Source organism: Hibiscus syriacus, unplaced genomic scaffold, assembly GCF_006381635.1.
Source record: "Hibiscus syriacus cultivar Baekdansim isolate YM2019G1 unplaced genomic scaffold, ASM638163v2 tig00112107_pilon, whole genome shotgun sequence".
Classification (NCBI taxonomy): Eukaryota; Viridiplantae; Streptophyta; class Magnoliopsida; order Malvales; family Malvaceae; genus Hibiscus; species Hibiscus syriacus.
Window position 1 is genome coordinate 65,346 of NW_024063254.1, and position 17,487 is coordinate 82,832.

A 17,487-nucleotide genomic window follows, 5' to 3' on the forward strand; every position below is an offset into this window, starting at 1 on the left:
AAATTACACTTTACTACGCTATAATTTGCTACAATCATTTTATCTAAAGAAGTCATGCTTTATTATTTTATCACTAAATATCCTATTTTTATTCTTTAATTATCTCACCAATTTCAATAATGATATTTGGGGAAAAAAAGGATAATTAATAGACAAAAATTCAAATAAACATGAAAACCCCATCTTATCTAATAATTTAGACTTGAAGTTTAATAATTATTGATGATGGAGGAGATGAAAAAGAACAAACCCATAAACATGAATTACATCACATATATGCTCTAAGATAAAAGCAAGAGAAGTAAAATAAGCAAAGTATTATGCCTTCGCTTGATGAGATCATGTAATTGTACACCAAGCAAAAACTCAAAAGGTACAAGGTTATGGCGTTGCAATCACGACAATATTATTTATAAAAATAATAGGATGTACCAACAATCAGTTAGTATAGTGGGATGAGACATTAGGTCCCTTAAGCAAAGTCAGGGGTTCGAATCCTGACGTTTGTAAATGGGGCAAACTGGGTTGGGAGGGTCGCCCTTGCCTTTACAATACCCGATTTGAATTAGTCGATCAATAAATTAGATAATATTGATTAATTCAATTTAGAAAATAATAGGATCTGAGAGGTAGATGATGTATTGCACAAATTTTCAACGGAGGAAAAAAGAGATAGTCAAAAGTCAAAATACAAAATGTCTCGTATAGTAATAGTAAAAGTTTTCAAATTAGTAGTTGCAAATACTTTTGGGTAAACTACTTAAATTGCCCCTCTATTATATCTTACTTTTTAGTTATGTCTCTCAACTATGAAACATTATTAAATAATCATTTTTCTCATTATCTCATATTTTTTTTCTCTATTTGCTAAAGATTCAAAATTAATTTATTATGAAATTTTTAACTACAGATAAATTTGAACATCAATCATTGAAGATTAAGATTGGATGAGCCCACCAATTTATTTCTAACTACATATGACAATTTTTCATAATTCGAGTGATTATTTAATATTTTTTATAATTGGATAACACAATTAAAAATATATTATACTCGAGAGACAAAGCGGTTTACATTTAAAAGAATTCAATTAAAGAATAAAAAGTTATTTTTAAAAAATATACATAATAATTTTTAAAAATTAAATATATTGACAGCGGAGGTAGTTTGTGAAAATTATACATTTGGTCTAAAATTGGTTGGTAAATGGTTGTCCCTTGTTACAATATGTAATAGGGATAAGGGGAGGTAAGATAGTAGGTTGCCCCAACACTAAGTTGATAGCAACTTCCATAGGAAACTTCCAATTATAAAATGTCCTCCATGAGACTCGATCCCACGACCTCAAGGTTAAGAACCTTGTGCTCTACCAACTGAGCTGGATGATCATTTCCATTTGATCTAAAATTGATATTTGATAATAGTTTATGAATATAAAAGGAATTTTTAAACATGACTTGGTCAAAAACCATTAGCTAATTAACTCATAGCCAAGTATTATTTTATTTTTCTACCAACTAGAACTTGAACGGGTCTAACACTCTTATTTTTTTTTATATTTTATATTACTAAGTTTTGGATTTAATTTAAATTTAAATGAATAAAAACTAAAATTTCAAATTTCTCGATTTCAACCCTACGACGTAAAAGACAAATTGCATTGTAATATCGAATTGTCTAAACTCTGGGTTTTAAAATATATATTTTTATATTAATAAAAATATATATAACTTTTTAGACGATGTTGTCACACTTAAATGAACACGAATGAATACTGTTAATGATTAATATCATTAAATTAATTTATAAAATATAAAATTATAAAATATTAAACATATAACTATAATTATTTATAAAAAAAAATTATCAATTTTTGCCGACATGTAGTAATTGTTTTTGTCCGAAATACAAAGACGGTAATTTCCGATCATAACCTTTGACGTCCGTTATCCGGAAGGGTCAAAAAATCAAATGGCGACAAACTTCTAGAAATTACGGAGTTAGTCCTTGTCGTTGGACGGACGTTAACTAAAGCTTCCGGTTTTTGTTTTAGCCAATAAGCCAAGTCACCAAACAACAAATCATCGTTGAAACCGAGACCTCGTCAATGTCTCTATCAATTTTTTTTTACATTTAATTTTACACTAAAATTATATTATTTTATGTGAAAAAAAGAAAATTTAGTTTGTCAATTTTGTTTCATTTCCAAGCAAAGGAAAGAAAAGACTTTAGACTTTTCATTAAAGCTCTATAAAAAGATAAGCGAAAACAACACTCCAGACTCCAAGATCAAATCGCCAGTTACGGGTAATTTGTTTATGCCGTTATGTCTTGGTTTTAGTTAATGGATTCGTTCGATTCTGATCACGATTCTGGTTTCTTTTTTGGGTTTGAATTGATTTTTTCTTGAGTTTGGGAATTTTGGTCTGGGTTCGGTTGCCTAGAAAATGAAATTACTTTGTGTTCTTTCCTTTCTCATTTGAGATGGAAAATTGAAAAAAAAATGAAAATTTTGAGAAAAGATGGAATTTCCCCCCTGGATAACTAAAGATGAAACCCTCGGGCTTGTCTGTTTATTTTTTTTTTATAAAATAAATATTTATTTGGATATTAATTCCGGGGGTATAGCCTTTAGCCTATAGGAAGAAATTTTAAGAAATAAATAAAGAGAAACAATAGAGTTAATGAGAAAGGGAATTTCACAGAATCTGATGTTCATAACCAAAGGATTTCAGTAATTACAGAAAAAAAGAAAAGATTTTGATTCGTCTATCTTGCTTAGTTTTGTTATATTCCTAAAAGGTCAATCTAGCACCAAGTTTAATTTTGGAAGTACATTTCGCATTTAAAGCCTCAACTTTTATTCTGACTAACTGGAACTTTTGATGCATTGTTGTATGTTATAAGGACCTTTTCATTTTGGATAAAAATGGGTGATCATCTGGTTTTATGCGTGGACCGTCTTATAACACCTGAAAGTTTGCAATCAACTCAAGAAACGGAGGCTGTAGGAGCATCTGGTGAAGGCTCTTCCCAAGCCTCTCAGCCAGATGCTTGTGCTATTGGTGTTAAGGAAGTGGAAGAACATGGTCCTTGTGACGAAGAAGAACCACTTATACAGGCAGCTGAATGCCGAATCTGCCAGGAGGAGGATGACATTAAGAATTTGGAGACACCTTGTGCATGTAGTGGTAGTTTGAAGGTATTCGGTGTTTTGGGGTGATTTGAAACTTACTCCCTGAAGCTTTCTATTTCAGTTTTATTCTGTAATTAGTTTGGTCTGCTGCAATGGTGGCTTTCTATTAGCTCTAAAAGTATAGATTATCAAATATATATGTGAGCTAATGATTTGAGTGTCGTCATGATGTGGAGAAAGGCTTGATGATTTTCTGTCCAACTTCGAAGTACTTCTGTTTTAATTAAGATATGGTTTCATTGTCTTGTCTTCTTATTCTTGTAGTGTAGTAGCATTAACTGACATAATTTTATTATCCAGTTTGCTCACAGGAAATGTGTTCAGCATTGGTGCAACGAGAAAGGCGATATAACTTGTGAAATTTGTCATCAGGTAAATCCCTGCTCTCTAAAATGGTTCCATCTTCGTTAGTCCACCTAGGAGGAAGAGATTGATACCTTTTGTATTTTCATTCACCCACATCAATTTGCATACTTGTGAAAAAATATCCGGTTCTAGATGTTAACAATTATAATTTAGTATCATTTTGCGACAAATCAATTTACTAGCAATGCTGTAAAGTTGCATACTCGTGAAAATTATACCTGGTTGAATGATGTTTTTTTTTCATGCCATTAAAATGGGAAAAGCCCTTTATATTCTGGCAACTTTTAATTTCAGTTAAGAAAAGACTGCCTAATCATATGGTTATAGTTGCATTACCTTAAATTTGATCCCCCTTATCTTGACGAATGCCCTTTTTACTTTTTACCTTTTTGGTCCCTGTTTGTTTATGTTGGCTTTTAGGTTTTGAAGCGTTCATTGTAATCTTTAGGTTAACAACATCCTAAACGCTCAGAGAATTTTCTTTTCTTTTCTTTGGTATCACGGGGGAATATTTTTAATAGATTTTACTTCCATTTTTGAAAAAAAAAATCCTTTGAGCTTGTTCTATATTCCTATCTTTGACTCGTTTAGGCTGCATTATTTAACCCCAAATGCAAGATCCTTTATGTCCCTCAAGGATTTTAAGTATGAAAGTATTGACTTTGATGTTCGAAATATGGATATCTTCTGTTTCAAGGTGTCTGAAAGAAACCATTAAGTACATGGAACAGTAGCTCAGTTGTTATTGCATGGATGACAGCTTATATAGTCTATGATTCAATTAAAATTTTATATTGCTGAATTGTTCACTTGGTATTTTCCCTATAACTTTATCTACCTGCGTGTCATTTTTCAATTAGAAAATTATATTCTCACTCAGTTACACTTTCCTGCCACATACGGTACTGAGTTTATTGAATATGACGTGGTGATATTCATGACACATTTGTTATTTAAACTAATTTTTTTTCCTGCAAGTGGAAAATGAAATGAACATCAGCAGCTAACTTTTCACCTCCGAGTTTCTGAAAACCATGATTTGATCTAAAATTACCCAACAGATTGCAAGCTCCCTGTATGCAAGAATCATTTTTTTTAAAAAAATTATCTTGTTTTTCACTTTTTTGGTGTGTACTTCATGCCCAAGGCTGGATGCTGTTGATCTACGTCTTTTTTCATGATGACATAAGTTTTGCTTTATGTGCCCGGAGCAATTTGGGGTGTATGAAATGGAGTTTTACCAGGGTCTTATGCACCAGGTTTTGATAAATGTCTTATTTTGTGTCACTTGTTTTCGAATGACAGTGTGCTCATGCTCATATCTCTTTGAACCATATTCCTCTGTTCTCAAGATGGACGCTTCTTATAACCTCCTATATTTTCAGCATGAAATATTGTTTCATGTTTTGTTTTGGGGACTTAAAAAAAGTGTCTGGTTCAAGGTCAAGTTTTGCCGGCTGATAAATATGGTCTTATCCATCAATTCTTGATAAAATTGTTTATTTTTCTGCTGAATGTTTTAAATGACAGAAAAGTCCTTTTACAATATTTGAGCCACAGTTCTTTGGTACAAGTTATGCATTAATAGCACTTTGCCACTAGCTGCTAGGAGGTGGTTTCACAGCGGTATACATGTGTGGTTATGTGTATGTTGTCGGAAGATTCATATGATGGCCATGTTACAATAACATTTTATTTTTCCTTTGGAAATCGAACCTAGTCATGTAATGTTTCATTCACTGAAATAAGTTTAGTGTTGAGCTGAATTCTTGGGCCAATTTTACTCAAATTTTCTGCAGTCTTACCAACCGGATATACTGCACCACCGCAGCCACTTCAGTCAGAGGATGCTACAATTGATCAGGTAAGTCTCACAGTGCACTTACATAGCCAGAATATAGACATATAAAGATCAGTGACGCTTTAACTTTGACATCTTCTTTCTTTCTTGGTTTTAGTAATCATATTGGTCATGTAACTCTATCAAAAAAATATTGGTCATGTAACCAAGAGCCTTTTCTGTTCGTGAGGATTATCTATTAGTTCAGTAATCTGTAGGATGATTTGCTACTGTATGCTCAACCTTCGATATCTTATGTCCAATTTTTTACGTTGATACAGTGAGGGTTGGACAATCTCTGGTGCACCTTGGATTTGCGTGACCCTCGAATTATAGCCGTGGCAGCTGCAGAACGCCATCTTTGGAAGCAGATTATGATATGCTGATACCAATGCTAGTGGAGCTGCATTTTGCCGGTCTGCGGTCCTAATTGTAAGCTTAAATTTCTCTATAGAAATAAAACAATTGATTACCCTTTCCTACTTATTGGCATATGTTAATATAAAATCTCCATGGTTCCTTTTAGTTTTATGAAGTATTTTTACTGTTCTTATTATCTGTACCAATAAATAAAATGGCATGCTGTTAATTTTCTTCTTCTATACCTGTTTGCATCATATTTTCTTGGTTTGTTTGCAGCTAATGGCTCTTCTACCTTACGGCATGCTCTGTACCTAACAGCTGGAGATGGAGATGATGATGCATCTGCATTTTTCTCTGTAAGCATGGGATGATCCTTCAGTAATTCACATTGATTTGTTTTGACTGAAGCGTTTTTTTTTAATTTTATGTAGCTTTTCCTGCTTCGTGCTGCCGGCTTTCTTCTCCCATGTTACATTATGGCCTGGGCCATCAGCATATTGCAGCGCCGAAGGCAGAGACAGGTAGTATCTCTTTGCTTTCTTGAAGAAAAAAAATGAAAGAGCATTACTTTTCTTAGGCATGTTGAGGTTGATCTACATCACAGACTGAAAATGCATATTCGTGTCCGTGTCTGCCTTTCTGCTGTTTTCGGATTTATGAAGAAATATCGCATAAAAACTATCTTGTATTAGTTATCGTGTTCATGCCGTTCGTTAAACTAAAGCTAAATGATCTCCTACTGTTTTAGCTGGTTCAGGTTATCCAGAATTATAGATCTTTGGCAATTAATAAATTTTATTTTCCTTCTTGAAACAGGAAGCAGCGGCTCTTGCAGCAGCCGAAGTTGCGTTCATGATACAAGCCGGACAGCGTCGTGGTCTACAGTTCACTATAGCACCGGGACCTGCGGAAACTCCTCATCAGGAGCCACTTCAATAATCTCCGGCCGGCAAGTGGCGATGGTAGGTTAGCGATGGAACTACGGGTAAACCGTTTTACTCGTTCTACTAGCTCTGAAGAAAACGAGGTGATTCGTTTCGCGCGCGTTTATCATGTTGTACTTCATTGTTATGATTAAAATTTAATATTTTATTTGCCACTCGACGTGTTGTCACATTATCAGTTAACAAGTATATGATAGAAAGTGAAAATATGATAATATTAAGAGAGATTCTTAATAAAATAAACATTTCAAGTGCTTTAACCGAGTTTTAAAATTAATTTTAATTTCGTTTTCAGACTTTTTAGGGTTTGATGTTAGAAAGAAACTATACTAAACAGAGTTTTGACCGTCAACAAGTGATACAATAAAGCATATTCTCCCCTCCCTTGAACATTTTAATGCCAAAGATATATTGGAAACAGGACCTCCTAACATCATAATGGGGTCAGAGGGGATTTGGAAGATTAACATTTGGTCTTTCTAAAATTGTAAAAAATTTAATTTAGTCCTTTAAATTTTTCAAATTATGTCTCTAATTGAAATTGTATTAAGTCTTAAAAAATTTAATTAGACTTGCATATTTTTGAAAATTTTAAACTAAAATTTGAGAACTTCAGATTGTGTAGTTAAGATCCGTTGTTGGAGATGTTGGTTGTATCGGGTAAAACCAAAGGAAACAAAAGCATAAAGGGAAAGTATCGAGTTATTTGTTGAATGGAATTCTAAAGATTTATTGTTTTGTTTCCCTTTTTATTTTGAGATAATTGTGTTTTACGGTCTTCCCTCTCTACTTTTAATGGGGCTCTCTTCCATGTACTGTACCAATATCACTTAGTTATCAAGTTGACATTAACTATATCCCTTCTTAAGCTATTTCTTGAACTTCGGTTTTGTTAAACTATTATACTTTTCAGTCACAAGTATAAGATCCTATAAATTTAAATATATACATTCGAAATCGGATAATATAGATTGCTATTAGGAGGGGGGAAATGGAATGAAGCAGCCAGGGAACATATGCAAGCATATTTTCAGACGAGGAAGAAGTTCATGCTAGCATGGTGGGATGATGATGTGGCAAGTGGGTGAGACGTGGTCTTGTCTGGTAAAAAAGAGCAAGGCAGATGATAGGGAGATGGAAGAAAAGACAGTTGTCTTCCCAAGGATAGCGTTCAAACTAAGACTCTTTGGTTCAAACCAGTCCAGAATCTTGTAATGCATTGCTTCCATGGCAGGCTAATGATTGAAGTGAATCTCGAACTTCCCCACAATGGGACCCAACATTCCTTTGTTAATGCTTTTTACTCTTCCCAATCCCATAAAATCACACCCTGCACATCATTTGAACCATAAGCCTGATTGTTCGTTAATTTTCTGATATCCTCGTCTTCTGTCTCCCTCTCTCTCAACATAAGCATGGGTTTTCAGTTGGCACCAGAGGTTCCTTCTTGTTTCTTGTATTGCTCTCTTGGTTTCAATCAGAGACTGTTTCCGCCATTAGAGGGTCGTTTCCATTTGTTGAAAACGCACGCATTCTCAAGGCTGTTGATTCCAATGGATTCTTTGCAAACCCGACCGAGTCCCGCGCCTGCACCTTCGACGACGTTCGATCCGTATCAATCAAACAAAAGAAGTGTTAACAAAGGATCCGACCCAATTCACAACAGATGTTAAGACATATGAATCTGTTTCTTACAGAGACAAGTGGTGTTTGTGAGCAAAGAGGATATGATTCTACTTTTCTTTATTTATATAGTTATGTACATGGTATAGCTTTCTGTGCTGTTTGAGTATTCAATTCAGCCCATGATTTTGTTAATCATTTGCTCTTGAGAAAAAAAAACTCATTAAACCCGGTCGTAAACAAAATTAATTATTATTGATTTAGTAGGGTAAAATGTTAGGTTCTTCAAACAACATTCAATTTTAATTGTTGACATTATAAATGAAAATAGGATAAAGGATTATCCTCCTAATAAACTCTAAGTATCCACATGTGAACAATGTCCAAATGTTCGAACTTAATATCTTAAGGAATAACAATAAATCTCTTAATCGTTAAAATTATTGGTTCGTGAAAGAATAAGTAAGAAAATTAAATGTATGTCTGCGTGAATAAATATTCATGTGGGGTTTGGTTCGTTTTTCAGATAGAATTATAGGTATCCATAGAAGAAAGAAACCCTTCACATGTATTGCATTAAAGAGTTTTATTTATTTAATTGCATATTTCCAATGAAATTTCAGAACGCTCTTGGATTTTCTTATTCAGTGTGTATATATATATTTCCATTGTATTTATTTATTTTTTATAATCGTAATACCATCAAAGAGCAGAAACGTTGAATTTTGACATGGAAAAATTAAAGAAATAAAACAAAATATAAAACGGGTATGGATCTAATTATATAGAAACATTGATTAATGTTAATACAATCCTAAAAACCATTAATATCGACCGAAATTTAATTATGTGTGTCGACACATATTTTTCGTCTCTATGGCATTTACATTCGCATTTGTGTTATTATTATAATATATTGGTTTATGTGTATACATATCATATTTTTTTTGATTTACAGGTTACAGGCCCAACAGTAATGGCCCAAATCCCACATGACCCAAGTGACCAGCTGCCCAAACCAGTATGGATAGGTTTGTGTAAACCCTAATCTCTCAACCTTTCATCCAGCCGCCAACAATGGTGACCGTTGGATCTTAGATGAGATCCAACGGTCCCACAAATGGTATCCAAGGGTTTGCCCAGAAAACCCTAGCAAGACTCTCGCCCCAGCGCCGCAATACCCGGTCGAAGCTCCTCGCGCAGCACTCTCCCACATCCGGTTTTCTCGGCATCGTGCCACATAGAACACCCAAAACACAACAAGCCAGAGTCATGGATTGTGACCACAAACAACCGAGTTTTACTCGGATTAAAACTCTAAAAATAGCCTAGGTTATCAAAAGTCATGTCAATAGCCCTGTTAATTTTTAACTGCGGGTGATCAAAATGAATACAAAACATAACACTAGTTATGATTTTGAAAAAAAAGGGTGACCAAGACAAAACCATACAAATAGTTAACCGACTAAATACATAATTTATCCTTATTTTAATGATGTTATCTGTATTTGGAATGAACCCCTAATTATAATCTTGAATTGCAAGAAGAAATTGTATATAGGAATTTGTAATTTAATATGATCCAGTACAGATATGATATATGATATAGATGATTTTGGTTTATTGCTTCTTATTCCAAAGAGGGCGTTATCTTTTCTGATTACATAGACTATGGAAAAAATACCTAACTTAGAAACAAACAAAAGAAAACCCTAATTAATACTTTCTAACTTTTTTTTCAAAACAAGCTGAGCCGAAACCGTCATCCAACAACCATTTCTCTATCATTCTCAGCGGCACTGATTCCGAAAATCGGGCTTCGTCCTGGAACACGCTGTTCTCCGGTGTCAAATTCGCGTTACTCACCGACACGGATTCGTGAGACGTTGTCCGAGTTAGACGAGTTGAAGCTGAAGAACGAATCGAAACCCTCAGGCGGCGTCGCTTTGCTGAACGACGCTCCACCATCGGTGTAGAACTGGAATTCTGGGTCATGGTTTCGGCCGAATTTGCCGCCGCGGGTGTTGTCGGTTTGGGTGGAGTTTTCATCCAGTTCTGGAGCAACCGAGATATGTTCTCGGCACTCGAAGCGTAAATTGACGACTGAGATTGAGACGATGATGGCCTTAAATAAGGATGAGAGAGCTTGAACTCAACGGAGTCCGTCAACGAGTTCGGTTTATCGAGAGATAAAGCTTCGGAAAGGGCCTGTTTAGCCATCTTGATATCTGTTTGAAGCCTTCTCTCCCACTGACCTTTAGACTCTGATTGTGGAAAAAAAAGCCCATCTCGGTTTTCGCCATCACCTTCTGTTTGAAGCTTTTCAGCTTCTTTTTCAAGTGAGTGTTCCAATAGTTCTTGATGTCAATCTGTTCTCTGAGGAAGGTAAGAAGCTATAGCAGCCCATCTGCACCAGAAAAACAGAAACGATAAACTTTTCATTATTAACCTAATATAAATTTATCACGATTACGGAGATAACATATCAGTCTTTACCTATTCCCCAAAAGAGCTTGGAGATGGATGATCATCTTTTCTTCTTGTTCAGTGAAGTTACCACGTTTGATACCGGGACGGAGATAGTTAGTCCATCTCAGCCTGCAACTCTTGCTGCATCTAAGCAAACCTGAAAAAAAAGATCAACACAAAAACCAAAAACCAAAACTTAAAAACTCTGAGATCTGAAAGGAAAGAACCAAGATGAAATTTAATGCTTTTTTCTCAAAGATGCCTGTATATTTATTGCACCTATTTAATGATACCAACTAACACCTTGAAACAAAATAACGAAAGAAGGATATGTAAATACCAGTATTAGTAGGAACTGATCTCCAGTTTCCAGGACCATGTTCTTGAATATAAGAGACCAATATGATGTCTTCTTCAGGAGTCCATGGTCCCTTCTTCACACCGATTTTGTCACAGCAAGGAGGTCTACCCATATCTTTTCCTCACTCAAAGTTTAAGACAACTTGAAGAAGAAGGGTTTTAAATTGTCTATATAAAGCTAGAGAGCATGAGATATATAGCTAGCTAGAGCTTGAAAACTGTTTTTTTTTCCTAGTAGCCTAAGGGAAATGGTGAGACAGACAAAGTTGAAAAGCAAGGCTGGGTTGGATTGATTATATATAGAGGAAAATGGGAGATGAGCTGACCTGAGTGATGAGGTAAAAAGGAGGGGATTTGCTTGAAAAGAGTCAAAACGGACAGCAAGCAGCATTTACTCATTGCTTGCCAAAAGTCAACCTATGCTTTTAGACTCTTTCTTTACCTCTCAAAAACCGTGTGGCATTCATTGTGGGGTATGCTTAGACATGGAGGTGGCACCGTAAAAAAAAATCATTTTTTATGATATATGTATGTTTTACTATGTAACATTATGGTTTATAAATGTGTTATTTTTAATAATGTTATTTTAAAGATTGATTGAAGGGAACAAATACATTTTATCGGTTGATTAATTAATTTATTTTTATCACCTTATATTTTCTTAGACTTATTAAGAGTACATTGTTTCTTTTTTTTAGAGTTTCTTTTTCTTCTCTCTTCTAGGTAAAATTAAAATCAGATTTAAGATTTGTAAAAAAAAAACAGATTTATTGAAGGAAATAAATGATTTTTAGTAGTTGTAGGTCATTTATCATTCTTATTTGGATGAAGAGTCATAATTGGTGGAAAATAAAGCTTTCGTTATTAGAGTTTTATTCTTTCTTTTGATCTTGGTCGAGAGATTTTATAATGACTCTTGGAGTTGGTGACAAATGTATGATCATTATGACTACATATAGAATGACATGCTAGGTGAACACATGACGATAGATTTTATGTGAACATATGACGATAGATTTGGCTTTGGTAGGTCAAGTGGGTATGTGAACAAGTCCCGACTTTTCAATGAGATATTCGAGATATTTTTTTAGATACATTCTTTGTATGTCTTCTGGAGTTCTAGAGGTTCTTTCATTGAAAGATATTTTTTAAGATCCTACATGCATATAATTTTTTTTTGAAGGCTTTGAAATACGAGTACCAAGATAAAATTTTTAGCTGACCCTTATTCCCATATGTAATGGGGTAAGGGGAAGGTATGATAGTAGGCTGCCCCCAACTCTAGGTTGAGAGCAGCTTCCGTGGGAGATCTCCGAATTATGAATTGCCCACCGTGAGACTCAATCCCACGACCACAAGGTTAAGAGTCTTGTGCTCTACCAACTGAGCTGGACATACCAAGATGATACGAATAATATTTAATTGAGATACACCAAGATTTAAATAAAAAAATTATAATTCATTTTACCATTATACTTAATGTTTACGGATACTTAAATTTAAATTATTAATCTACTAAATATGAATTATTTCAGTTAAGTTTCATGATGGTAAAAGAAAGGTGTATGTCTTTATATATTTATCTTCATTAATAGGGCCTCCACATTTGATGAATTGGTATGGTGATTTGTTTTTCTGTGATTACTTAATTTTCCCAATTTGCAATTAATGGGGTTTTCCTAATATAAACAAATTACTTAGAAAACATCTCCATTCAAAACCCTTCGTTATTGAATTTTTACCAATGCGAATTTGGTTTATGGTAAGGTTGAAATCTTGAATTTTTTTTATCTTAAAGGTATGAGTTTTAATTTAATTATATGTGGATTTTCAATTCAAATTTTATTTTAAGTTGGGGATGAATATGAGTCGGGTAGGATCAAATTTTTGACCGACATGAACCTAATTTGAAAATCTAAAGCTTCTACTTGATCCCGATACAACCCAATTTTTTATGATTCTCCATTCGACCTGAATTTTATAGTTAAAAATCTGCCCTTGATCGATATGAAATAAATAAAAAAATCCTCGTATTTATTTAAAAAGTAAGGGATAATAGAAAAGAAACTATAAAGGGTCGTTATAGTAATTATCCATATTTTCCTTTTTATTTGATAAAAAGAATGAGGTGATTAAAAATTTAGAGAAAATAGGTGTTATGTATGGCTCATAAAAAGTCTCGTTGTGGGGTTACGAATTATGTGGGTTGGGGGTGTGGGGGCGCGCAGGCCCCGCGGTACGGTATAGGGTTGATTTTGTAATTATGTACCAGGGTTTTCTATTATAAATAGAGATGTAACCTAGACCTAAAATATCATTGAATAAAACTTCTAGCGCCGCCTAGGCACCGAGGACGTAAGCACATTGCCGAACCTCGTAAAATTCTCGTGTTCTTTCGTTTTCTTTACCCATTTTCGTCAACAATTGGTATCAGATGTCAGGAGCAAAATTCGAAGTCGCGAAATTCGATGGTCAGGGTAACTTCGGATTATGGCAAACGAGGGTGAAGGATCTATTGGCGCAGCAAGGGATCTTGAAGGCTTTGCGACCTACAAAGCCGGCGTCGATGGATGAGGAAGATTGGGAAGAATTGCAGCAGCGAGCGGCAGGAACCATACGATTATGCTTGGCGGACGAGGTCATGTATCACGTCATGCATCTATCGTCTCCAGACGAAATTTGGAGGAAGTTGGAAAGTCAGTTTATGTCCAAATCCTTAACGACAAAACTGTATCTGAAGCAGCGGCTGTATGGGCTGAAGATGCAGGACGATCACGATTTGGCGCAACACGTGAATGTCTTCAATCAAATCGTTTCTGATCTGGCTCGGCTTGATGTGAAAATTGAGGATGAAGACAGAGCGATGATTCTGTTGTGTTCGTTGCCTTCCTCTTACGAACACATGGTGACTACTCTTACATATGGGAAAGAGACTATCAACGTTGAGGAGATTACTGCAGCCTTGTTGGCTCACAACCAGCGGAAGCAGAATGCAGGGGAAAGCTCTCAAGCCGATAGCTTATATGTCAAGGGTAATCGAGATCGTGGACGGAAGCCAGAGAAGGCAGGGTCCGGGAAGCGGAATTCCAGATCCAAATCCAGGGATAAGAAGACGATTCACTGTTACAAGTGCAAGGAGGCGGGACATATGAAGCGAGACTGTCCGAAGTTGAAAAAGCAGACCGATTAGAAGCGTGATGGCTCATCCAAGTCTGTGAACGTGGTCGAGGATGATATTTCTGATTGCAGTGAGGGTGATATGCTTTCTATTTCAACGACACAATTGACGGATGCTTGGATTCTTGATTCTGGATGTTCTTATCACATCACGCCAAATAGGGAATGGTTTTCGACATACAGGCCGGTTAATTCTGGTTCGGTTTATTTGGGTGATGATCGATGTTGCAATATTGTTGGTATTGGTGATGTCAGAATTAAGATGCACGATGGCTCCGTTCGGACGTTGAGTGGTGTTCGACATATCCCAGACTTGAAGAAGAATTTGATTTCCTTGGGCACTTTGCACAAGAATGGTTTTATCCCTAAGGCTGACGAGGATAGGGAAACCATTCGGATGTTAAAGGAGCATTGACTGTGATGAAAGGCAAGATGACTGCAGGGAATATCTACAGATTGTTAGGGAGTACCGTTGCAGGTGGAGTTCACTCTGTTGAGTCCTGTGATGATACGACAAAATTGTGGCATATGCGCCTTGCTCATCTTAGTGAACGTGGTATGGCAGAATTACACAAGAGAAACTTGTTGCATGGTGTCAAAAGCTGTAAGCTCGATTTTTGCAAGTATTGTGTTCTTGGTAAACAGACTAAAGTCCGTTTCAAGACTGCGAAGCACACAACTCAAGGGATTCTTGATTATGTGCATTCTGATGTATGGGGGCCTTCCACGACATCGTCTTTGGGTGGATCTAGGTACTATGTTACTTTTATTGATGATTTTTCACGGAAAGTTTGGGTGTATTTTTTGAAACAGAAATCTGAAGTTTTTGAGAAGTTCAAGTTGTGGAAAGCTGAGGTAGAAAACCAAACAGGACAAAAAATCAAGTGTTTGCGGTCTGATAATGGTACGGAGTACACAGATTCACAGTTCCTACAATTCTGTAAGGAGCATGGGATTCAGAGGCATTTTACAGTGCGCAAGACACCACAACAGAATGGTGTTGCGGAACGAATGAACAGGTCATTGAATGAAAGAGCCAGATGTTTGCGGTTGAATGCGGGGCTTCCCAAACACTTCTGGGCTGAGGCTGTTAACATGGCGTGTTACCTTATCAACAGATCGCCAAGGGCATCGCTGGCTGGGAAAGTTGTAGAAGAGGTATGGACTGGTCATGATGTTAGTTTTGATAACTTACGGATTTTGGTTGTCCTGCTTATGTGCATGTACCTGCTGATGAGAGATCCAAACTTGATGCAAAATCGAAGGAGTGCATTTTTCTGGGTTACAAGAAAGGTGTCAAAGGATTCAAGTTCTGGGATCCAGTTGCGAAGAAAGTTGTGATTAGTAGAGATGTCGTTTTTGATGAACAGTCTATGTTGCAGCAGAAGCAAGACACGACAGTGGTAGATTTCGAGCAGTTTCCAGTTGAGAAACCAGAAACTTCTCAACCGACTTCTGGTGGTTCCACTACGGATGATTTGCAGGATTATAGTCTCGCCAGAGACAGGGTGAGACGGACGAATATAAAGCCTCCGAACAGATTGGGTTTTGAAGACTTGGTATCTTTTGCACTTACTGTTAGCAGTGATGATCCAGTTACTTTTCATGATGCCGTTACTAGTCAGGAAAACGACAAGTGGATGGCAGCCATGGTTGAGGAGATGGAGTCTTTGAATCACAATCGCACATGGGAGTTAGTTCCCCTTCCTGAGGGTAAGAAGCCGATTGGTTGCAAATGGGTGTATAAGAAGAAACCAACAGTAACAGAAAAAGAGGGGGAGAAGTTCAAGGCTCGTTTGGTAGCGAAGGGTTTTTCACAGCAGAAAGGAGTTGATTATGATGAAATCTTTTCTCCTGTGGTCAGGCACACTTCAATCCGAGCAGTACTTGCATTGGTGGCTAGTTGGGATTTGCATTTAGAGCAGATGGATGTTAAAACTGCTTTTTTGCATGGTGATTTAGAGGAGCAGATCTACATGCGGAAACCTGAAGGTTTCACTCAACCTGGAAACGAGCATTTAGTTTGCAGATTGAAGAAATCTTTGTACGGGTTAAAACAGTCTCCGAGACAGTGGTATAAACGGTTTGACTCCTATATGATCAAGATTGGCTACAACCGATGTGAGTATGATTGTTGTGTCTATGTTAAGAGCCTTGATGATGGTTCTTTTATTTTCTATTACTGTATGTTGATGATATGTTGATTGCTGCGAAGAACATGGATGATGTTATCGGTTTGAAAACTTTATTGAGTCAGGAATTTGATATGAAAGATTTAGGTGCTGCAAAGAAAATTCTTGGAATGGAAATTTGCAGGGACAGAGACTCAAGGAAACTGCGGCTATCTCAACGGGGTTATGTTGAGAAATGCTAGAAAGGTTTGCGATGAGCATCGCGAAACCAGTTAGCACTCCATTGGCGAATCACTTTAAGCTCTCATCAGAACAGTGCCCTAAGACAGATAAGGAAGCTGAAAATATGGCAAAGGTTCTGTATTCTAATGCTGTTGGCTGCTTGATGTATGCGATGGTATGTACTCGTCCTGATTTAGCTCATGCTGTTAGTCAAGTTGTAAGTACATGTCTAAACCTGGTAAGCAACATTGGGATGTAGTCAAGTGGATCTTTCGGTACTTAAAGGGTACTGTGGGACATGGAATTGTTTTTGGGAGTCAGCGGGATAATCCTTGGTTGTAGGATATGTGGATTCAGATTATGCAGGTGACTTGGATAATAGAAGATCTACGACAGGGTATGTGTTTACTCTGGTGGAGGGCCTATTTGCTGGAAGTCTACTGTTCAATATGTCGTGGCACTATCTACAACTGAAGCTGAATACATGGCAGCGGCTGAAGCTGCAAAAGAAGCTTTATGGCTTACTGGTTTAGTGAAGGAGTTGGCTGTTCAACAAGGTGGAGTTCAGTTGCTTTGTGATAATCAAAGTGCTATTCACTTGGCTAAGAATCAGGTGTATCGTGCTAGAACTAAACATATTGATGTAAGGTTCCACAAGATCAGAGAGTTGGTTGCATCTGGAGAGGTTTTGTTTCAGAAGGTACATACTGATGAGAATGCCGCTGATATGTTCACCAAGCCAGTTACGAAAGACAAGTTCAAGCATTGCTTGGACTTGTTGAATGTTTCGAGTTG

At 36.3% G+C, this 17,487-nt stretch overlaps 2 pseudogenes; one reads left to right on the forward strand and one right to left on the reverse strand.

The window, feature by feature from the left end:
• The first annotated feature begins 2,172 nt into the window (after window positions 1-2,172).
• Window positions 2,173-6,936, forward strand: LOC120174482 (annotated as a pseudogene).
• Window positions 6,937-9,481: 2,545 nt separating this feature from the next.
• LOC120174463 lies at window positions 9,482-11,394 on the reverse strand (annotated as a pseudogene).
• Window positions 11,395-17,487: the final 6,093 nt, after the last annotated feature.